This window comes from Peromyscus leucopus, chromosome 2 (assembly GCF_004664715.2).
Source record: "Peromyscus leucopus breed LL Stock chromosome 2, UCI_PerLeu_2.1, whole genome shotgun sequence".
NCBI classification, from domain to species: Eukaryota; Metazoa; Chordata; class Mammalia; order Rodentia; family Cricetidae; genus Peromyscus; species Peromyscus leucopus.
In genome coordinates, this window is record NC_051064.1 from 18,350,774 (window position 1) to 18,375,588 (window position 24,815).

Below are 24,815 nucleotides of genomic sequence, written 5' to 3' on the forward strand. Positions count from 1 at the left end.
TTTTTTTCATGTGCCTGGAATGACTGACTAAATGGCTAGCCATCTCTGCTATTCTTGCTGGTCTCAAAAGATGTGAATATTGGCTGGCTGCCTTGGCTAGGACACCTAGAACAATTCAGCCTGGATCTGCACTGCTTCTAGAACACAGCTGGAGTTTGTTCTCATAACTAAGACCAAGAGGCAGATATTATGGAGTCCAAGCATACAAGCACATCTCCTTTCTGATTGTATTATGTTTAGTAACTTCCTATTGGTTAAACCAAGTCACAGTACTAGACATCAAAATAGGTCTACAATACAAAGTAACGCAGTGAAGAATGCTTATATATTCTGCCATATCAGATTTTCCAAGTCTTATTTTAACTGTACCATGTTATGTTCCCAACTCTGGGAAGCTAATGCAGAAGGATCTCAAGCTCAAGGTCAGCCTGTGCTCCATAGCGAAACTCCATCTCAAAAATAAAAATAAATCTGGACCACAACATTTCAGTGACTCATTGCTGAGATTGAGTGGATTGTTACAAGCATTTCTAAGTGGGGTAGGGTTGGAATGAGATGGAGAATAGGTGGAACATCTCAGAGCCCATTACCCATGACAATGCCAGTGTTGCACAAAACCAGCCGAAAATGTATGAGTACATTGATTTCATATAGAAATTTGAAAGTCACTGTCTTAAAGTATGCTGGTCCAAAGTAAAATTCTTTTGCTTTTGCGCATTTTACCAATATTTTACCTTCAGGCTTGCTGCCATCAATAGTTCCCACTGATGAAAGGAAGAAGGAGTGTCACCAGCCTGTCACCAAAGCCTGAAAGCTCAATCTTCACTCAGCAGAGCCCAGTGCCTGGTGTGGTGAGTTAGAGAGTGGTGGGGGTTACTTGGCTGATAGTTCAAGTCATGGTCTTCGGCCTCAGAGAAGCTTCCAGACTGTGACAGTAGCATTACCTGATGCAAAATTAAACCTTCTAGAATGCCGCTAACTAGAAGATGTTACACAGGTAATCGTGGAATGATGGAACTTGAAATGTGTTCTTCATAATTTTACTCACGTACACTATTTAGTCTGTAGCTCTCCCACCACCCCATACCTCGCTCTCCTGCTAACTCCACCTCCAGTCATGCCTTTCCTCTGTTTAACAGTTGGGGTTTTGTTTAGTCTCCCTTGCAGTTGAATCAGAGCTGTTTGTGTGACTCTAACTTTGGAACTAATCACTAAAGCCTTGTGGGTACACAACTGGATGCCATGCTTCTCTTTCTCCCACAGTCTGTCAGTTACCAACAGACTGTCAGTATCTTGTAGGACTCCCTGAGTCCCTTCCCCTTCCATATAAGGCTGTTATAAAGGCACCCACTCTGTGGACCTAGTGCCAGTGTTCCCAGATTCTGTGAATTCATGGTTTCCATGTCTGTGTCCTTGTTAGTAGCTGATATTTTGGAACACCTCTCTCCGTCCTCCAGCTCTACATTCTTTCCTCTTCCTCTTCTCCAATATTCCCTTATTACCTAACTATAAGGCAGTATAAATGTCTTTTCTAGAACCAAGCACTCAACTGTCTCATTCTTAACATCTTGTAGAGCCATGGGTCTTTGCCTTTATCTATCTCTGTTCACTAAAAAGGAGGGGTTACTGAAAGTAACTTTTTCTATGAGTATAAATTCATATGGTCTGATGCTATGTTCATTCAGCTGAGCAGCAATTTTCAGTTCCTCCACAGTCTAAGATTTCAGTCTTGGGTTTTAGACCAGGTTTACAGTACTAGACATGGATACCCTCTTGTAGCACAGCATCAAATCCAATTAGTGAGTGAATAGTTACCCAAATAACATTTGTGGCACCACTACACCAATTTCCTGTTGTCATAAACCAAAATAAACTCTTTCTTCCATATGTTTACTTTTGGTCACTTTTTTTACCGCAGCAACAAAAAGTAATACAAAAGAGAATCTTTGTACACTGCTGATGAGAACATAAATTAGTGAAATCACTTTGGAGATCAATCTAGAGATTCCTCAAGAAAACAGATAGTTTTCTTGGCGCTAGGCACTAGGTCCACAGAGTGGGTGCCTTTATAACAGCCTTATATGGAAGGGGAAGGGACTCATGGAGTCCTACAAGATACTGATAGTCTGTTGGTAACTGACAGACTGTGGGAGAAAGAGAAGCATGGCATCCAGTTGTGTACCCACAAGGCAAAGTGCACACATTGGTCACAGAACATGAAGAATTCAAGTTGATACTGATCAGGATGCTTCCTCCCTGCTAGATAACTTTCATAGATTGGAAGTTGCTATGTAGGCTGCTGGAGGAAAAGGTTCTTAACGGTCTTCCAGCTGTGATCCTTGTGAACCACAATAATGACTAGCATGGCGAAACATACCATGGGTGCAATCACAGCACAAGTTAGCCAATTGTGTTCTCATTCAATTTAAGGCCTGCTCCATAGGAGGAAACACCTGACTAGTACTGTACATCAGGCCAAGGACCTGTGACTGGGGATTTCACAGTATCAACTGCCCTCCAAATTCCTATCCACTGACCAAAGATCAATGCAGCTCTCAGACCTCATCTCTTTGTGCAGTGGATGGTGGTTAGTACAGAAATTCACAACGGACCCAAGTGTATAGGGTAAGTGTCAGCAGAGTGGTCAGTCACAAATGAGACACCCATAAAATACCCCCCCCACACAAGGCTCCAGGGACATTGTGGAAAGGGGAGCTAAAAGAGTGTAAGAGGCAGAGGTCAGGGAAGATTGGAGCAAAACGGTGTCTTCAGAATATAACAGGAGCAATGCACACATGGAGCCATAGCAACTATGCTTTCCACATACGATGAAGCTAGGTAACTTTCTAGTATGAAGTGGGAAGAGCATCGTGAGTCCCCACCCCTAACTGAGGAGCTATAGATAGCTGTGGCTTCCAGGGACGGAAGAGTAGGTTTTCTTTAAGGGCATTGCCCCTGGATGTTGACCATGCTCCAGGACATGGCCCTGCAAGCAGGAGTATACGGGCAGCACAAATTGAACACTTGAGGCGTGTAAGATATGACTATGCTTATCTAAGTTAAACACCCCCCACCTTACCACTACCAACCTTGTCTAATATTATACCCAACTCCCTTTTCCTGATGTCTTTATGTCTTCTCTTTAAGCTAAAGCCCTGTGGTTCCTTGAAGGCCTTTGACGTTAAGCCTTATGAAACAGTTGTGAATGAATGAGTACCATTCCCACACCATAAATTCTACCAAGAAAATGTCTGAGTCTTCTTGCACATATTTTATGTCTTTGTGCAGAAATGCATTGATGAGACTATTTCTTTTATTGTCTTTCTTCTTTTACAGAGTAATAGCACAAACTGAAATTTTAAGCTTTTTGAAGAACCTAAATAAAAATACTTAGCATTGAAAAATAATAGGTAAAATACACTGTGTTTTTTAACAGAATCCACAGAAATAAACACTTATCACAAAGCTAAAAGGTAAGGAAGCCACTTCCCCTTTTTTATTGATATGACTGACTCTATGTATTTAACATATCATTTTTATATAGCTTTTATATTTCTTTGCAATGTTGCATGTTTCACAAGTCTCTTAAGAATATGGTCATTCTCTTTTTAAAGATCTGATACTGACTCAATTTCCAACAAATAACCTCCTGCTTGAAGATAACTGTGTCTTTCTGGGTTTGCGATTAATAACACTTCAGATACAACTGGGTTCAAAACAAAGCAATCATTAGGGAAGAATGTATTTTTAAGCAATTTTAAGATCCAAATGAACATTACAGATGAGACTTCTTAATACACAGTGTTTCTGTTCCCTAATGACAGAGAACAAGCATGGCTTAGGTTGGTAATATCACTGAATTATTTTAATCTGGGGAAATACGTTGTCCTTAACTTGCCATTTTTTATATTGCACACAATTTTTTTTTATTCTCTAAAGTATAAGAGATACATACCACACAAGACAGACCTAAGAGCAAGGATGGAAAATGGGCCCTCCAAGTGAAAACCATGGAAATCCTGAGCTGAAAGTCTACTAGAACTCTGGGAAACAGGCAACTGAAAAGGCTGGCATTTAAGTCAAGACCATTTGCAATCACAACTCAATTCATGACAATTTTAACTGTGATAAATACAGCATTATGGTTTCGAGTTCTTGAGAAATACTCTAAACTTCCAAACACATCATCATTTGTCATGCGCACAGGTTAATTTGAACTGCAGGTGTTGTAACCTAGTCTCACCTGGAGCAGTGACAGGAGAGACCCATCTAAGGACCCAGGTGACAGGCAGCTTTGCTCTGGTGGAGCACAGGGCACTGAGTCCCTGTACTTAAGCTTAGCTTTAGGGCTGAGACAGAAGAATCTCGAATATACTTTATTACATTTTATAAGAGAATCCGTGTTCCAAAAGAGTAGTGATGAGGTTCCATCTCCTGAGAACATCCGTCAACAGTGAAATAGACACCTAAGACTCTTCGCTCATGTGTCTGGTCAAGGACCCTAAAAGTATTTCTCACGAGGTCACCTTTCAGCACCATTTTCAACTGGCAGTTGTGAGGCTGTGAGATTGGCAGCTTTGGGGTGATTCCATGTACATACAAGGGGATTTCATGATCAAAGGTCACTCTGCTCCACTTTCTTCATTGTATGAACACTATGGACCAGGGCAACATGCACCTATTAATGCTCACTAAGGCTCCAAGAGCACATGAGGCAAAGCTGTATCTAGAAGACATATTTATCGCTGAAAAAGCAAATAACAGGCACTTTCGGGACAAAATTGATCTAATGAAGTCAGCTTGTCACTAACTAGCTGGTTGCCTCAGCGACTTGTGGGGGACACTGGGGACTCGGCCTGGGCTATGTTGCTGTCAGGTGAGATGTTCGGAGTTGAGAATAACATTTGCCATCCTAAATGACGATCTATGCTATCTGGGCTTCGCCTTGCATCTGTGGCCTCTTCACTCATGCTCAGGGTGCATTTCTGACATTGACAAATCCTGACTAAAGGCAAGTATCTGAATTGTTGGTCTACTTGATTCTTTTAGTACCTATGGTGGTTTGAATGAGAATGGCCCCCATAGGCTCCTGTATTTTAAATATTTGGTCTCCAGTTTGTGGAACCACTGGGGAAGGCTTAGGAGGCCTGGCCCTGTCGGAGGAGGTGTGGCCTGTTTGGAGGAGGTGTGTCACTGGCAGCAGGCTTGGAGGGTTCAAGACTCACACCATTCCCAAAGTGACCTCTCCCCCCTTGGCTTATGGATCAAAATGTGAGCTCTCGGCTGCTCCTGCTGTCATGCCTTTGTTCCAACATCATGGACTCTGAACTTCTGAAACTGTAAGCCAATTAAACACTTTCTTTTATAATTTGTCTTGGTCATGGTGTTTTATCATAGCAATGGAAGAGTAACCAAGTAACCTCTTTATAGCCAATGCTTTCTGTAACTCACGAATTAACGCGTGGGTGAAGCACCACACCACTGCAGGTTCTTTTCCCACGCCTGTCCTCATGCTTCCAGCCACAAACTTGATTTCCAATTTAAATCATTTGCCTTTCAGGATCCTGACTAACTCTCTAAGGTGTTCACTGCTCTCCCAAGGTTTGCATATGTTGCCATTCAGACACTTCATCTTCCTCACAAAGCGTATGGGCTGATGCACGGTTCAGCATTCTCCCACAGGGAGATTTCTCTCCTCCACGTTACTTTTCAATGCCTCTTCTTCATGTTGCCATATTGCTGTTATCACCCATTTTCAGCTTGTCTCTATAAACCAAAGCAGCCCAATCACAAGCCAGCCGACAGATGAGTGCTGTGACAACCATGGGGAAGAACAAGACATCTGAGATGCTCATGCCTTGGCTTGACTACCTCATCTCCATTTCACAATGGATTGTGATGAGCATACCAAACAGTGTGGCATGGTGGGTACATCAGAGCCCAGTGAGTAACAGGTGGTTCCTATGGTTGTCCTCATAGGCCTGTAGAATGTAGCCCCTGAGAAAACTGTTCTCATGACAGGCTGCTGCTACAGCACTATTTCCTGCTCTGATATTCTCCCAAAAAGACCTACCAGGCATTCACTTCTTACTTTATAATAATAAATAAAAATAATAATTTTATACTCTGGAAGAAATGCCTCAATATCCCCTTGGGCTGCTGGACCCCTAAAGCCATTGCCAAAGTAGGAGGATTCACCAACACCCCGCCAGCTGTGTTTTGAATGCATCCCATCACAAAATCATAAACTAAAAACAGTGTGTGTGTGTGTGTGTGTGTGTGTGTGTGCATGCTCACATTTTCCTGTTGTTGCTGCTGTTGTTTGGTTGTTTGGTTGGTGTTTGGTTGTGGAGCATGAATTTTGCAGATGACTTAGTCACAAGGCTAATAAGCACCAAGGCCTCCAATGCTCTGACCACTCATTTACATCCCGACAAGCATGATCTCATCAGTGTAATAGATACACATCCTGAACACTATCCCGACAATCCATACCCTTTTAGTCATAGCACAGGACATGAAGTTTAAAATGTTTTTAGATCAACTCTGAATGTATACTCTTTCTCCTCCTTGTTTGTTGATGTAAACTGTTACAACTCTTCACTAACAAGGCAAGGGAAAATGCCATCACGGAGTCAATGGCTACATATTGTGTAACAAAGCAGATTAATTTACCCTCATAAACTGGAGGCGTGCTGCCAGAGCACCTGAGGCAGTCCACTGCTTGTGTCTGCATAGTTCGGAGTCCTTCTCCAGAATCCGTGCAGCTAACCACAGACCAGATTGGCTAATGAAATGGATCTGTGATGGGACCATCACTCCTATGCCCTTACTGTCCTCAAGGAAGCATCAATTGCTCCTTTTTCTTCCATGATCTAATACTACCCTTAATTTTAAAACTTGCCTGGAAATGCAGGCAGACCGTTTCAAGGGCTCCCCCTTCAGCTTTCCCCACTATCATAGCTGTAAAAGAGCTGAAGACTCAATTTTGAAGTTTGTTCATTCCAATTACATATTTAGAAATTGGGTAAAATCCACCCAGGAAAACACAGGTGCAACTCAAGGAGTTTTAGGGAGTCCATTGCCTGGGGACGCAAGCAAATCGTCACAGATCCTGCAGCAGAAGGATGGGAGGGATTACTACCTTACACACATGCCATTGGTGGCACTGGCTTCTTCCACTGGAAAGCAGATAACTGTAAGTGGCGAGTTCTGGGCCTGAAAACTGACTCAGGTCCAAGAACTGAAAAATAGACCCATGGCTTTCTATTACAGTGACTCTCCACAGTTTCTTCTCTTCCATACTTGCTTTCTGAGATCAAGTAGTGTTCTGTATTACACAGTACTTTCTTTAATACTATCTCTATTTTATCGTGAGCAATGGTATTTATATTCTATTAAGTATCTCTTCACAGCCCTCTGTAGATTTAGACTCCTTGGCTGCCACTCAACGCTGGCACTTTTTCCAAAAATTTACAACCTCCTGGCTTCTGGCAGTTAAGTCCCGCCACCTGGTCTCTACAGCGCTGGCACTCTGTAGTCCTCATTAGTATCAGAGAGAATTGTGACAGCCTATCTTGCCATCAGCTTCTGCCTGTGGAGAAGAGCCATGTGGAAATAGACGAAGGCTACTCGAATATCATAAACACAGCCTGTTTATTCAGAGCTTCCTACAACAGGGGAGTCACTCACCATTATTGGTATTTGGTGTAGACCGAAAGGCAGGCAGAGGCGTGGGAAGCTTTAGCTTCATGAAGAAGCTTCCGCTGTGTTCTAATTGAAGGCTGTTGGCATGGCGGAGCTAGAGGCAGGGTAACTAAAAATGAGGCATCTTAGAGCATCAGGCAAGGAGCAAACCTTGATGATTGGTCTCGAGTTGGAATAAGAACAAATGGAAACTAGCCATTCTGGGCAATTGCTGCAAAGTTTGTGGTTTGGAATCCAGTCTGTTTGCAGCACAGATTATGGCCCTTTTTCATTGATTGATTTATTTGAGGCTTATTTATCTTTATTTTCTGTGTATGGATGCCTTTCCAGCATGTATGAATGTACACCACATGCATGTTTGATGTTCACAAAGGACCAAATAGGGTACTAGATCCCACAAAACTGCAGTTACAGATGTTTGTGAGCTGCAGTGTGGGGCCTGGGAATTGAACCCAGGTCCTCTGAAAGAGCAACAAGTGCTCCTAACCTCTGAGTCATCTCTCCAAGCCCCCCCCCCATCTTCCATTTATTCTTTGAGCCTCTCTAGTAACACTGCACACCAAGTCTCTTAGTAATATGAACTTGTCTCTCACCTGTGATAGTGTGTTCTCTGGACTTTTACACATGGAGCATGCTCCTTGAATGAGCTGTTGGTTACTTCCGAGGTAAACATCTTTGGGGTTATCACACCATGCCATATCATTGGTGTGGTTCATAGACATCATAGCTTCATACCATGGAAGCTGGTCCTCAAAAGGGAGGCATTTGAGTAATTTCCAGCTCAGGAGTTTCTGGGCCCTGGGTCTGAGGTTCATGCTGTCTTCAGAAACAAGGAATTCACCTTCCACCTCTGGTGAACAACCAAGAGCAACAGCAATAGCTTGTGATGCTTGGGGAGTCTTGGGACGACCTTGACTAACAACTCAAAAGAGGGCTTCTCATTCCTGGTACTGGGGCTTTTGTTAGATAGTCTTTGGCTCTCAGAGGGAGTATTGTTATCCCAGATGATTAAATTGGACTTAAACTATATATGTATGTGCATATGCCAACTTACATGTATTATAGGTATTATTAGATAGTTAACAGTGTGATTCATTGTGACATTTTTAGACGTTCTTATTGTTATTTTACCCTCCTTCTTCTGTACTTACCTTCCTCCCTGTCCCTACCTATAACCACCACCCCCACTTTTCCCATTTCCCTAATCAGATTGCTTGCACCCTACTAGTCCCTTCCACTGCTTCCTCACCCTCTCACCCAGGCAATTTTCCCTTTTTACTTCCCTGGTTCTGGATTCACTCCAGGATATGTACTCACATCTCAAGATTTGGAACTAGAAGCCTCAAATAAGAGATAACATGTGACATTTGTCTTTATGAGTCTAAGTTACATCACTCAATATGATCTTTCCTAAATCATCCTTTTGCCTGCAAAGTTCATGACTTTTTACAGCTGAATAGCATCCCATGATATTTATGTACACATTTTCATTATCCATTCATCAGCTGAAGGACATTAAGATTGCTTCCATTTCCTGGCTGTTGTGAATACAGCAGCAATGAACATGGATGAGCAAGTACCTATGGAGTAGGGTATTAAATCCTTTGGCCAAAGAGTGGTATAGCTGGGTTATATCATAGGTTTTAAATATATATATTTAGCTTTGGAGAAGTTCCACATTGATTTCCAGAGTGCCTAGACCAGTTTGCAAGCCCACAGATAGCAAGTGAGAGAACACTCATAACCCTTTAATACCCCTTCTGCCATCTGCTGCAGTAAGACGGGCATTCCAATTGTTGGCTGTTGTTTTCAACAGCCTTTCAGAGTTCCACATCAAGTATCACAAATTGAAAAACTTTCCCCCACCTTAATAAATTCACACTAATTCAATCTGATTTCATTCCTCCTGTCCAAACAACCTTGGTAGCAAACCTCCTGATCTTCCCCCAGCTCCTACCATGGGCTACTTCTTATTGTTCTTTTTCCACCTTTATGAGGCCAAGCATATCCCTAAATGTTTTTTTGTTGTTGTTGTTTTGTTTTTTTACAACTTTTCTCTAGGTGTCAACTTGTGGGTTGGTAAGGCCAGATCCTAATAGGAAGTCCTCCTGTCTTTCAAGAAGGATGCTTCCATAGGTGTTTTCGCCTGGGGAGGGTGACCTTTCTGAATAGAAACGGGTGTGCAGCCTATACAAAGGAAGGTTTCAAAGAAGGCTGGAGAGCCAGAATCCTTGGACATCAATCCAGAGACCCCAGTCTCATATGTCAAGGCTCTGTGTCTTCACAACCAGGAACCTAGTCTCAGCATAATAGATCTTTCATTATACATGTGATTATCTTATGAGCATACAATTCTACTAATAGAACTTGAATTTTGTTTTCAGCCTATTCTGATCACATACTACAAGAAGAGGCTCCGAGAGCCACAAATATTCTCTGCCGGGATTCCATTGTTTGTTAACTGCCCTCAGCTTTTCTTTGCTCCTAAGAAGAGCATTGACTAACACCCAGACAACCCACCAGCCTCAGCAACTGGACTGAGATTTTGCACCACAGTATCTGTTCATTTCATTTCTTACCCAAAGCAACAATTCCAGGTTATAATCCATTTCTGTGGGGGAGTTAAGGCAGCAACATGAAGCAGCACATTCAGAGTCAAGAATAGAAAGAGAATAAATACATAGATCCTTTATCAGTAACAGATTATTTTCTATGGGTTTTTGTCCTAGTAATCACATTATTTAGTAAGCTAACAACCCAATCCATTTCAGATGTTACATTCCTATAGAATTAAACCAAGAATTTCTAGAAAGCAACTTAAAGAGCAAAGCCACATTCTCAGTAATGATTAACAGACAAGAGCATACCTAATATAAAGTTGAAAATTATTAATCCTGTTTTCTTAGTTTATCTACCATGAAAATCAAACATTCATCCAAACATTATTAGACAATCAAAAAAAGAACATCCTTTATACGTTGAATGATTAATATCTCTGGAAAATCAAACAGCATTGACTTAGCATTCCATGCCCTGACTGTAACTCTTCTTTACCAGAAGTTGGGCCTTTTGAACCTTCTTCTTTCTCCCATAAAGGGCTACTAATGAGTTATTCCCACCTAAGGGAAAAACAGAAAACATTCCCCACAAAGGGGTCTTTAATATTGAGTTATTACCACTCTGAGGGAAAAATAAAAAACATTTAAACCGAAGTTAAACAACCAGACAACAAAATTCTAAGCTCTGGGCTTGCTGTTCAGTCAGCAGCACTGAGGCCACCTATTAATTCTTTGTAATTCAGATATTGATACTCTGTGCTTACAGGCAGAAAGAGCTCAGAGTTTTAGCTATCCTGAAATTTTATATTGGAAAGAGCCTTTTCTTCCTCTATTACTATTGGGAAGAGGCCTTTTTTCTTTCCTTTATTTTTCTTTTACAGGGCCTTAAAATCTTTAGGCCTAGTTTCAATATTTTTCCCCTTTTTACTGAGAAAATCCTTTTTTCTAGATTAAAAATCTTTCCCTTTTCTATAGGGAAATTTCCTTTCCTTCCCTCTTCTCTATTGGGAAGATTTTCTTTTTTATTTTCTTTCTTTCCCTTTTCCCTATTGAGAAAGGTCTTTTTCCTTGATTTATTTCCTGTCTCAGGAGCCATTGTATTTTTATCTTTAAAAATTATGCAGTTACTGCTTTTTATTTTGACAAGCATTTTAGCAACTGCATATTTTGTTGCTCCTTAGATGGAGAGCTTAAATTCCCAATGACCCTGCCAATCCTGGAGTCCTCTTACCCTGAGAGAGCTCCCTCCAGTTCTTAAGATGACTGGCTCCTCTGTCCTTCTGCACATCCTTTTCTCTTCAAGCCCCACATTGGGCACCAAATGTAGCTGTGTGGTCAATACATGGGTGTGTGGGTTCATGCGAGTCCGTGGAATAAAGACACAGAGGCATCTTTTTTTTTTTTTTTTTTTTTTTTTTTTTTGGTTTTTCGAGACAGGGTTTCTTGTGTAGCTTTGCGCCTTTCCTGGAACTCACTTGGTAGCCCAGGCTGGCCTCAAACTCACAAAGATCCGCCTGCCTCTGCCTCCCGAGTGCTGGGATTAAAGGCGTGCACCACCACCGCCCGGCTTCAGAGGCATCTTAAGAATGAATCTGGCCTATCATGACTGCAGAGGGGTCCAGCCTCGAAGGACTGAAGCACTAACCCTTGACCTAGGGCAGTTTTATTTACTCTTTTTTACAGTTTAGATAGTTAATTTCTGTACCTTCAAAGCAACCCAAAAGGAGCTCCCAGAGACCAAGTTGCAGGTGCAAATTACTTGAACTATCAGGTACCTCAGTTTTCCAGGTTTCCTGGACCAACTTTTGTATAGGCCTTTGATCCTTGGGGGACTCTCTGATCCTTGACTCTCAGACAAGATTCACATAGGGTGATAATACAAACAAAAGGTAAGAGAAACAAAAGGTGAGGTTAAACAAAGGAAGGATTAGGGCTAGGTGCTGCTCTCTGGAGCCAAGCCAGGAGCTCAGCAGGAATGCCACTACACTTACTAGCTAGCTTTCTTCATTCTTACATACACACACACACACACACACACACACACACACACACACACACACACACCTAGGGGTGATGACATTCACTGTGGGATGGTCTTCCTACATCAACTAGCTATTAAGACAATGCCCCCATGCCCAGAAGTAGTTGGCCAATACAAAACAAACCGCATAAATTTTTGTGCAATTTTCATTTTGTTTTGGAGGTTTGTGTCTCATTGGGTTGTTTGTTTGTTTTGATTTTTGGTTTTGAGACTGAAAATGAAAGATCATGAGTTTTGGTGACTAAAGAGGTGGGGAAGATCTGTGAGGAGTTGAGTGAAGGGAAAGAAGGTGATTAAAATATATTGTCTGCAAAAAATTTTAATTAATAATAACAAATAAATAGATAAATAAGAAAAATAGTGTCAAAAACTTGAATGGATGTCATTCACTAAAGTCAGGTAAAATAGATGTATCTAAGGACACTTATGGTCTAGGGCATTAATTATTATGTTACCATATTAAAATCCATCCTATGAGGAGAAAAACAAAACCTAATCCCCCACAGAAATGCCCACAGGCTGAGCTGATCTAGATAATTACTCAATTGAAATTCTCTTCCATATTGCTTAGATTTCATGGATGCCAGACCTGTATTATGGCAGCACAAGTTGATGTGACAACCGGATGGAGAAATTTCACAAGATCATGCCCCAGGATGAAGAGCGACAGGCAATCAATGGGTACTGAGGGAGGAAGAATCAGTTTTCTCCCGGACAAGCTACCTCATAGGTTATCCAGTATCATATGGTCAGCCCTAAATACATGTACATATCAGCAACGTTAAATGGACTCAGCAGGATCTATATATGCATATATATTATATAAATATTTATGCAAAGTATATTAATACTTTTATATATTATAAAATAATAATTGAGGAAGAGATAATGAACTTGAGAAGGATGGAGTGCATATGGTAAGAGTGGATGGGAAAGAGGGAGAGGTAGAAATGGTGTAAATACAGTAGTCATGTACAAAATTCTAAAAAAACAAAGCAAGGAACTCTAAATTGAGGCAGGTTGGCATGTAACACTGACTTTCACAGTATCTGCACCCTGCATCTCATTGCCAAGTAAGTAAGAAATGATCAGTTCCTGTGTGAGTCATGGTTCTCTAGAGGAACAGAACTTGTTGAATGAATCTCTATATATATGTACAGAAAGGAGATTCATCAGAATGACACACAGGCTGTGGTCCAGCAAATCCAACAGTTGCTGCCTATGAACAGAAAGTCTAAGAATCCAATAGTCACTCCTGTCTGTGAGGCTGAATGTCTCAGCTGGTCTTCTGTGTATGTTGGAATCCCAAATAAGTAGGCTTTAAGGCCAGTGAAGAAATGGACTTGGTTGCAAGGTGAGAGCAAGCAGGCAAAGAGCAAAATCTTCCTTCCTCCATGTCCTTATACTGGCTTCCAGCAGAAGGTGTAGCCTAGATTAGAGTTGGGTTTTCCCAGCTAAAAAAAAAAAATGTGAATTAAAGGTGTGTCTTCCTACCTCAAAGATCTGGATTAGAAGTGGATCTTCCTACTTCAAATTAACAAAAATCCCTCATAGGTATGACCTCCATTTGGGGGTTTTAATTAATTCCAGATGTAAGTCCAGTTGACAACCAAGAATAGCCATCACAGTCCCTATATACAATTCTTGCCTTCTTGGCAGCTTCACACACACACACACACACACACACACACACACACACACACTTATTGGGTCTCTTTAAAGCAGATACATAGGCAATATCTACAAAAGTTTTAAAAGATGAAGAACAAACAATCTAAGCAGGAAAGTTCCAACCATTTGCAGACTAACAAAGTGTCAGCCAACCATGTAGCTGCCCTAGAAAGAAAGAAGGGGGCAATCCCTATTGGAACAGAGCCACATTGAACAGAAATGGCTGGGCATTGTCTGGGGTTGCCTAGAAAACTGCAGTGAACCTGGAGTTGCTAGCGCTAGGGAAAGTAAGGAGACTATACTTCTTGCAGCTGAGTAAGCTCTTTCCAGAATGGTCCAGGTAGCACAGGGCGGCCACATCATCCTGCTCACAGCTTCCTTGCTTTTTCTTAACCAATTTGTTGACTATGACTTCAGGACAGTGCTGGTTAATAGCAGGTATCGTTTTTTCTGAGTTTTAAAATTTCTGGTGAACATCTCATAGGAACCTGACTTTTGGTTTCTGATATTCTTTATCATGTTAAAGAAACTTTGTCTGTTTAGAGTTGAGCTGAGAGACATTATTAGAAAATAATTAGAATGCAAGTGGCTCTCAGCATCCTTTAAGGTCTTTTTGACATATTGAAGTAACAATAATATAATAATAGTAGCGTTTTAGCTACTATTGATCCTTATACTTATCTCCACTTCTTCTAACCTTGCTCTTTCTCTTTGCCTTTGTAAATATTTGATTTCCATTCTCCTCCTTTTCTTCTCCTCCTTCTTCTCCTTCTTGATTCTCCCATCTCTCTTCCCCTGCCTCCACCTCTTCCTTTAACCCATAGCACACTGATCTGGGTACCTGCATGCTCCTTTCAAGAACAAAATCCAATGCTTTCTTTTTTACTTTTAGAACTGTTGCACCCATACCATGCTTTATGCATACTAGAACATTTTCTAGCAAAAATTCAGTGCCTCTACTTATTAGATAATGACTTCATGTCCTCCTGATCTAAGGTGCTCATACCAATCTACACAAACTTACTGAGTTAGTTACCTATGGTATAATTTCTGCAAAATAGAGAAGATTAGTTCTACTCTTAGTGAAAAGGGGCACAGCCTTCTGCAGTTTCTCATCACCTAGTAACTTTAGGAGTATCCTTTCAGAACATACCAGTTTGCTCGTCCACCACTACCAAGCTGTATCTTTCAATGCAATGTCCAGGAAGAGCAGCCGTGCCTTGGAGCTTGCTTTTCTGTTGCAGGCTCTTACTTTGCCCTTTTTCTTCTATTAGAGAAAAACACTTGAAAATAATTTGAGGCTTGTGAATTTATTACTCTATTGTCAGCCCATAATTTTATAGACAGAAACCATTTATGGGCCAGGTTGAATGATCTCAATATTGATCCCTGGCTTTTACAGGCCCTTCAGAGTCTTTACTGTAAAGTCAAAATGAGATCAAAGTGGATGAGAAATGGCTCTTGACAGGGCACATTGCGGCCCCCAGATGTTGCAAATGTCCTAGAACACCTACTCCTTAACTTGCTCCTAGACCATCTGATGTATCTTTTCATAATCTGGATGCACGACCTTCTGATATAGCATCCTCCTTTATGCTGATGTCATGTTCCTATTGCCATTCAGAGTGTGGCCTCGGGGAGCAACTAAGCTTGTTGGGCAATTACTGCCCCAAGGAACAGCTCAATATCAATTAAAGTAGTAGCAAGATTGCTTCTTTTGGCAAACACCCTTCAGCATTTAGATAGCAAATACACACCAGCTCTATTAAAAAGATTAACTCATTTCGTTATCTAATGGAACATTTTGCAATTAATTCATCCAAACCTGCTCATTAGAATGCAGTCCAACACAAAATTAAACAGGTCTAATTTTTACTAGGGAAGAGTCGTAATGCTTACTGGGCCAGTTTTCAAAAGCTTCATGATAGAACCTTCTATCAAAGTTGGTTCATGACACCAAGGTTAGACAGCCAGTGTGGTGGCAGTGAAATCATGCCAGAAGAAAGGGTGACTCCACCCACTTCTCAGACCATTCTCACTGTTTCCAAGATGTGTATGTGATTGGCTGCCAGCATGGTCCTGGAATTGTTTGTTCTTTATGGATATGCAGTCAGACGTACCTGAAGTTTGAACTTCCAGTCACAGGAAGTCACTGTCAATCAATCCAGCTCCTGAATGCAAGAATATGAGAGTCCAAATCCCTGATGTCAAGTGGGAAGATTATGAAGGCAAGGACAGGTTCCACCCTCAGGCAGTTTGTTGCAAAACAGCTTTCTCTAATGTTTCTGTATAAAGATGCATTCCTGGGGTGCAGCCACCACACATAAACTCAGCCCTGGTGAGCCCATGCCACTGAATCTCTACTCACAGTAGACCCAAGTGATCCTTAGGCTGGCTGCCACTTAGCTTTGCAAACTAAAATCCTTGGCCCAAGGAATGAAACTGATGCAAGTAACGTGCATGGAGCAATGCCAGGCCCGTGTGTGTGCTCACTAAGCGCTTCTTACTATGATTAGTGTGCATAAAATAAAACTATGGATTACATAACTTTTATTTGGGGGACTATACAAAATAGATTGCCTCCCCTTAGGCAAGAAAGATGTTTCTTATTTCTAAATCTATAAGCTAATAGTGAACTATAAAATGTATGAAATCTGTATATTACCATTTTTATCTCCATAGGAAATTTAATAACATAAGGTTACATCAACAAGCATATAGGGTTGCTGAAAGGATGTATCAGTAGTACAAAAACCACTTTATGCACATCAGAAAGAAGAAAAGCATTATTTTTATTATTACTATTATTATTACTGTGTCATCTGTCAAGTTGAATTTTTCTTTAATAAATTAAAATGCTTTACAAATCCCAAGTGATTATGTCATAGCTGGTAAAGAATAAAATCACTTAGCATTCTTCATCTAACCTGACTTCTCCTCCCATTGCCTATGGCATCCTGATCTCTTCTATCTCTTCCATTCCCTTAAAGTTACCAAATGTGCACTTTCTTCTCTTTTTTCCCATGACTGCATTTACCAGGCCTGGTCACATTTTTCCTGGACCACGGCAGAGACTCCAAACTCACCATGTATCCTGGGGGTTCTAAAGGATCTGGCGTGGTTCCTGCCCACCAGTCTGTGCCTGGTAAACTGTATTTTAGGAACAGCAAAGTCCTTGCAATTCTTTACATGCTTGTTTTTAGAAGTTATTGCCTCTCCCTAGAATGTCTATGAGCGCTTTCATCTGCTGTGTAACATCCATAGCTAAACATTAACCTTGAGAAGTATGGCCCCCACGATCCCTTTCCTAAGCCCCAAAGTGGATCCAGCCCACATTCTCCTTCTGCAGTCCCCAAACATGCTTCCATCATGGAATTTATCAGAGTCTAGCCCAACAATCCCCCCATGGCAGTCTCAAGAGCAAGATGGTCCTGAGCTCAAATACAGCTCCATCATTAATCTGGAAAAGCCAGGTCACAATGAAGAATACATGAAATGTTTGTAGAAGACTTGGCCCAGCACCTAGAAAGCCGTAAAGCTCAGCAAATTGGAGTTTTCGTCATGCTGAGCATCTTCCCTTGGCAGACCTATTCCAGTTCTCCATGAGATGTCCCTGCCTGTCACCTCAAAGCAGCCCAAGAGTACATCAATTCTCCTGGTCCCTGAGGAAAGCGAGAGCCAGCTGCTCTTTCAGGAAGAACAATGGTGCTCAGAGAAGAATGACCACTTGCCTGTTCTCAGACACCCACACCTGTCCTTCTGAGCTTCTTTGAACGTCTCTACTACCTGCCTGGTGTCCACCCTGCAGGCGACCTCAGCAGCTTCTCAAACACAGAGCAATAGCTAAAGCAGGCTACACTGCTGTACACAGCCAAGTGCTCGGCCACACGCTGGGGAAGTTTTCTGAGAGTAAGAAACATTTCAAAGAAAGAATCTTAGAATTTCATTTTTTCTTTCCTTTCTGGGACAAAGAACAAGAAACATAGATCATAGAATCGCAGGAAACCCATCTCTCTTCCCAGAGCTAACAAAGACAAGGGGCAATAAAAAAGAACATTCAACCCCCAGCTGAGAAATAAAAATAGAGAGAGAGCCATTAGCTCAGAATTGTCACCTGACTCTCTCCTTGTGATCATCAACAGAGGTGGGAACGAGCCCAGAGGGCCAATAGCTCTCCTGCTGGCATGACATACCCTCCTGCCCCCCACCGGCCCCTTCTCTCAGTCACCACTGCCTTCCCCAGCAGCAGCTTTGGAATGTGCTCACCCAAGCTGTCCCATCATCACACAATTATTCTACATTCCAAATGCAAGAAAAAGGACATAATTCAAGAATTTCCCACCTACCTAAATTCAGAGCAAACACATTTTGAATAAGATAAAGTAAACCCAACCTTGTAACAAATGCGTGCATTTCTCCCTTAACTAGAGGCTTGCTCTGTTTTATCTAAAGCATCAGACATCTTCTCTTTTCATGGTGTCCTAGGTTCCCTTGGGGATGTCTAAGTGTAACAGCAAGTATCGTTATCATATATGTCCTATGCTTCCTACTGGATAATGAGCCATTTCCACCCAGTTTCCTGAGAGGCTGAAGCGAAAAACATACAGAAACACACACACACACACACACACACACACACACACACACACACACACACTACCCATCGAAGTCAAAGAATGTGACTGACCGTTCAAACAAAGATCAGGACACAGATTTTTTTCCTCTTACTATCTTTTTATTTAGAGAGCACTCAGATTCTTCCTTTAAAATATTATTATTAAAATCTCAAACTTACTATAGACTAGGGATATATATAGATATGTACGTACATAGACATACATACAGTTTTCTAGGAAACTAATTTCTTTACATTTGAACAGGGAGGTGGACTACAAGAAATATGAAAAGTCTTACAATCTTGTTCTCTGCTTGGGGACTCAGAGAACCAGTCTAGTGAGATTATAGGTTCCTTTAAGGTCAAGGTCAAACCCCTGCTCTGACCATTGAGGAAACAAGAGTATAGAAAAGTGTGACAATTTCCCAGTACTCAGTGAGATGGCAGAGGAGCTGTGAAATGCATTCATGGATTCTGGCAAGACACCCAGGGAGACAGGAGCTTATGGAATAATGGCAGGGAGAGACGCCAGTTGAAACCTCTAAGCTGGAAAGTTCCAGGCTTTAGACCTCACTGTGGTTTAGCAAGTAAAACTGGCAATCATGCCAGCAGGATGATATAATCAGAGACCATGTGCATGTGTTCAAACATGTGACTGTGAGTGTGTGCAGACGTAGCTGTGGACCCATGACAATAGATAGTTCTGCTTCATGAGTGCCGTCATGAAGGACATGCAATATAGCTTGTTCCTATTCTTATTTCTTTCTCCTTTTTCCCATTTGCAATTATTTTTTCTATTTCTTCTCCTCTCACATACACTACCATTTATCCAAACTGTTTCTTTAAGATTATAGTATAAAGAAATATAACAGCAGCTCCCGAGAGGTGGAGATTCCCGAAGCAAGCTAGCTAGCTAGACTGTCTGAATCACGTGTCTCTGGGCTCAACTGAGAGATAGACCATGCCTTGACATAGAAGGTAAAGGATGTCTTCAGTGTTTTTGATCTTAGCCATTCTGACAGGTGTAAGGTGGTATCTCAGAGTCGTTTTGATTTGCATTTCCCTGATAATTAGGAATGTTGAGCAATTTCTTAAATGTCTTTCAGCCATTTGAGTTTCCTCTGTTGAGAATTCTCTGTTTAGTTCTATAGACCATTTCTTAATTGGACTGTTGGGCAGTTTGATGTCTAATTTCTTGAGTTCCTTATATATTCTGGATATCAGTCCTCTGTCAGATGTGGGGTTGGTGAAGATCTTTTCCCATTCTGTAGGCTGTCGCTTTGCCTTGTTGACCGTATCCTTTGCTCTACAAAAGCTTCTCAGTTTCAAGAGGTCCCATTGATTGATTGTTTCACTCAGTGTCTGTGCTACTGGTATTATATTTAGGAAGTGGTCGCCTATGCCAATGCATTCAAGACTACTTCCTACTTTCTCTTCTAGCAGGTTCAGAGTAGCTGGATTTATGTTGAGGTCTTTGATCCACTTGGACTTAAGTTTTGTGCACGGTGATAGATATGGATCCATTTGCAGCCTTCTACAAGTTGATATCCAGTTATGCCAGCACCATTTGTTGAAGATGCTTTCTTTTTTCCATTGTACACTTTTGGCTTCTTGCTGGAGAGGATGTGGAGCTAGGGGAACTCTCCTCCACTGTTGATGGGAATACAAGATTGTACAACCACTTTGGAAATCAATATGGTGCTTTCTTAGAAAATTGGGAATCAATCTCCCCCAAGACCCAGCTATACCACTCTTGGGCATATACCCAAGGAATGCTCAATCATACCACAAGGGGAACTTGCTCAGCTATGTTCATATCAGCATTGTTTGTAATAGCCAGAACCTGGAAACAACCTAGATGCCCTTCAACTGAAGAATAGATAAATAAAATGTGGTACATATACACAATGGAATACTACTCAGCAGAGAAAAACAATGACATCGTGAGGATTGCAGGCAAATGAATGGATCTAGAAAAAATCATCCTGAGTGAGGTAACCCAGATTCAGAAAGACAAACATGGTATGTACTAACTCATAGGAGGATACTAGATGTGGAATAAGGATGACTGGACTGCTACTCACATCACCAGGGAGGCTACCTGGAAAACAGGACCCCAAGAAAGACACAGGGACCACCCAATGACGGAGAAATGGATGAGATCTACATGAACAGCCTGGATGTGAGTGGGGGTAATGAAGGGTGAGGGTCGAGGGAAAGAGAGCTTGGGGGAGTGGGAGATCCCAGCTAGATCAAGAACAGAGAGGGAGAAAAAGGAATTTATCAGACCATGGTAAATGAAGACCACATGAAAATAGGAAGAAGCAAAGTGCTAGAGAGGCCCACAGACATCCACAAAGATGCCCCCACAATAGACTGCTGGCAATGGTAGAGAGACAGCCCGAATTGACCTATTCTGGTGATAGGATGGCCAAACTCCCTAATGGTCATGCTAGAAACCCTATCCAATGACTGAAGGAACCGAATGCAGAGATCCACTGACAGGCCCCGGGTGGAACTCCGGGAGTCCAATTGGCGAGAAAGAGGAGGGTTTATATGAGCGAGAATTGTTGAGACCAAGGTTGGATAAAGCACAGGGACAAATAGCCAAATGAATGGAAACACATGAACTATTAGCCAATGGCTGAGGGGCCCCCAACTGGATCAGGCCCTCTGAATAGGTGAGACAGTTGATTGGCTTGATCTGTTTGGGAGGCATACAGGCAGTGGGACCAGGTCCTGTGCTCAGTGCATGAGTTGGCTGTTTGAAACCTGGGGCTTATGCAGGGACACTTGACTCAGTCTGGGAGGAGGGGACTGGACCTGCCTGGACTGAGACTACCAGGTTGATCTCAATCCTCGGGAAGTCTTTACCCTGGAGATGGGAATAGGGGATGGGCTGGGGGAAGGGGAGGGGGGGCAGGAGGGGGGAGAACAAGGGAATCTGTGGTTGATATGTAGAATTAAATTATATTGTAAAATAAAATTTAAAAAAAAAAGAAGGTAAAGGATGATTAATGAAGACACCTGTGGTCAACCTTTGACTGCCACATGCACATAAATCTGCATTAATGTGCAATATACACACATGCAAACATGCAAACACACATACACAAGCATATTGCACACACATACAAGACATACAAAAAAAGAGCTATATGGCCATGTTACATAGTGTTATGATGTGAATACGAACTGTCCCCCACAGGCTGTTTGGACACCTGGTCTTTCCTGGTGGTGGTGTCGGAGAGGTGGTAGAACCCTCGTGGGGACATTTATAACTGAAGGAAGGCTGTCACTGGGAAAAAGACCTTGAGGCTTGTAGCTCTTACCACACATTTTTTTTTTTTTTTTTTTTTTTTTTTTTTTTTTTTTTTTTTTTGCCCAATTGCTCTCCTTCCTGGCCGACCAACATGTAAACAAGCTGCTATGGAGCTACTCACTACCATGCATGACCCAACAGGATGGTCTGTATCCCTGTAAACTGAAAGCTAAAATGAAGTATTCATCCATGAATTTGCTTCTTGACTAATATCTAACCAGAGTGACAAGAAAAATAACTAGTACAGAAGATTAGAACCAAGAACAGAGGTCACTGCTATCACGAGAAACCTGACCGTGTGGCTCTTGGCCTTTAGAACCAGTTTGTAAGGAGAATTCGAACAAGTTTGGAGCTGTGGGCTAGCAAGTCCTAAGAAAGCAGCGAGTGGTTTAACAACCCATTCTGGCAGGAGGGTGGAAGGCCAGAAAGCAGACAGAAAGACAAGAAAGATTGTGTCCATGAAGTTTGAGAAGGGGACATGGACTCTCACAGGAACTGGACTAGAGTCAACTCACAGTACATTCTGGCAAAAGGGCCTGGCTGTGTTCTCCCTCTGTTGTGAAATTAGAGTAAGGCTGAATTCACAAATGATGAATGAATTTGTTTGTCAGAAGAAATTCTGAGACAGAGTAGTATCCAGGCAATAGCAAGGTACTTGCTGATTAACTTTCAGTGAGGCTTATAGTAAGAACAAAATGTAGAGAAGAGTTATTTGGGGAATTGTATGGTTTCATGAGGAGAGGAGAGTGGGTGAGGTAAAAGCTGTGGAGAGGTCAGAACAAACCAAGAGATGAGCCAGGGACTCTGCACCAGTCTAAAAGCCTCTTTGAGAGCAAGGCTGCAGCCATTGGAGGCTCCATGGTGTGGCGATGCAAACTCATTTTAAACATTCATTTCCAAGAAGAGTATACGAATCAAGCGTGCCTGAACAGACAGTGTCACAGCAGGGGCACCATGCTCCGACAGAGCAACCTAGAGAAATCTGTCTCAGATTCCAGCACTCAGAGGCTCATAGCTGTGGTGAATGCTGGCCAAGGTACATCCTGAGCTAGCAGCAGAGTTTGGCACCAGGTCCACATGCTGCTGGTTTTGCATGCTGGAAAATAGAAGAGTTATAGAGTCATGGAGGCTTGTATCAAGATTCCAGAAAACTGCTAACACTGAGCAGTATGTGAATAAGATTGGATTCCCTGCAGGGAGGCCCTGAGAGGCCATTGTGTGAAACTATGAAGGTAAGACCAAAGTTACAATGCAGAATCCCCTCCATGCCGGTTATCAGAAATGACAAAAAATAGGAAACACCCATGGAGACAAGTGCAAGGCAATGAGCAGAATGACCCAAGAGAGGCTTGTGTACACTGCAGATGACAGAGCTGAAGGTCAGGACTACTCAAGCTGACTGGAGCCCAAATTCTGCCATTACATGCCCTAGATTTTGGTCACGAAGCTATAGAGTTTGGTGTTTTCCCTGAAGGCTTTTGGTCTGTCTTGCTTTGTTCTGACTTTCTTTGCTATGCTCCCATTCCCACTTTGGGAATGGAAATGCATTGCATATTTCAAGTATATAAGTTGTTCCTTATATGCAGAGCTCAGAGGCAGGAGATGGTCTTCAATTTCTGAGAGACTTTGGACTCAAGGTTTTTTAACAATGCTGGGAATGTAAGGCTACACAGACATTTGAAGTGAGACGGAATGCATTTTGCATTATGAGATGGCTGTGAGCCTATGGGATCCAGGGGTGGAATGTTATGGCTTAAATATGAAATGTCCCCCAGGGGTTCCTGAACACTTAGTCACAACAGATGGTACTGTTCTGAAAGGCTGTAGAGCCTGTAGAAAGTGGGGTGGAGAGAGGAAGTCAGTTGCTAAGGTATAAGATAGGAGAATTGTAGTTCCGACCTTTTTCTAGCTCATTCTCTCTGCTTCCCGCTCCACTGAGAAATGAACCGCCCATGGAGCCTTTCCCTAGCATGATGTATTCTCCCAAATCATGAGCAAAAAAGAAGTCTTTCCTCCGTCATCACGGTGGCACACCATTAGAGAAGTGTAGAAGAGGTGCAGGCAGGAGGGTCATGAGTTTGAGACTAACCTGAGCTATACCTTAGGGGGCTGTGGGCCTGACTTAGAAAAGTGTTTGCTGTTGCAAGCCTAAATAACCTATCTTTGTCCCCAACACCCCATGAAACCCAGGAGCAGTGGCGTGGCCTGTGATGCGGTGACAGACCACAGCACTGCAACCCCACTGGTGGTGGACAGAGAGAGGTCCTGGGGGCCTGTTACACGGTTAGCCCAGCTACAGCAGTGAGCTCCATGTTCAGTGAGAAGCACTGTTACAAAGAGCAAGGTGGGGAACAACTGCAGAGGACACTTCATGTCAACCTCTGGCTTCCACACTCATGTGTACACATGTACATGAGTGCCCCCCCACACATGCAAATACACACCCAGATACTGCATACATACATTTTTTTAAAAAGGTGCTTCTTATTTGTATTTGGTCACAGAAATAAAGTAACCAACACACGTAATCAGTCATGGTCAGCTGACTTCAATGATTCCAAGAACATTAATCTTGTCGGTGTTTCCATGACACAGTTCATGATATAATGGTCTAATGTTCAAAAACAACATCAACAGATCAAATACACCAGGGGGCCAGGATGCTTACCACATTAGTTCACACTACAGCATTCTATTAAAGGGCAGTAAAGTATGGAATTCACCACATAAAGGGTCCTTGTCACTATAGGAAACTATTGACGGACAAGAGGACACAGAAGACACTGCACCCAGGATTACTTCCAGGAGCCTTGATATGGCAGAGATATGAGAGGAAGACAATGAGTATTCACTGAGCAGTGATGATAGATAGATGATAGATAGATAGATAGATAGATAGAT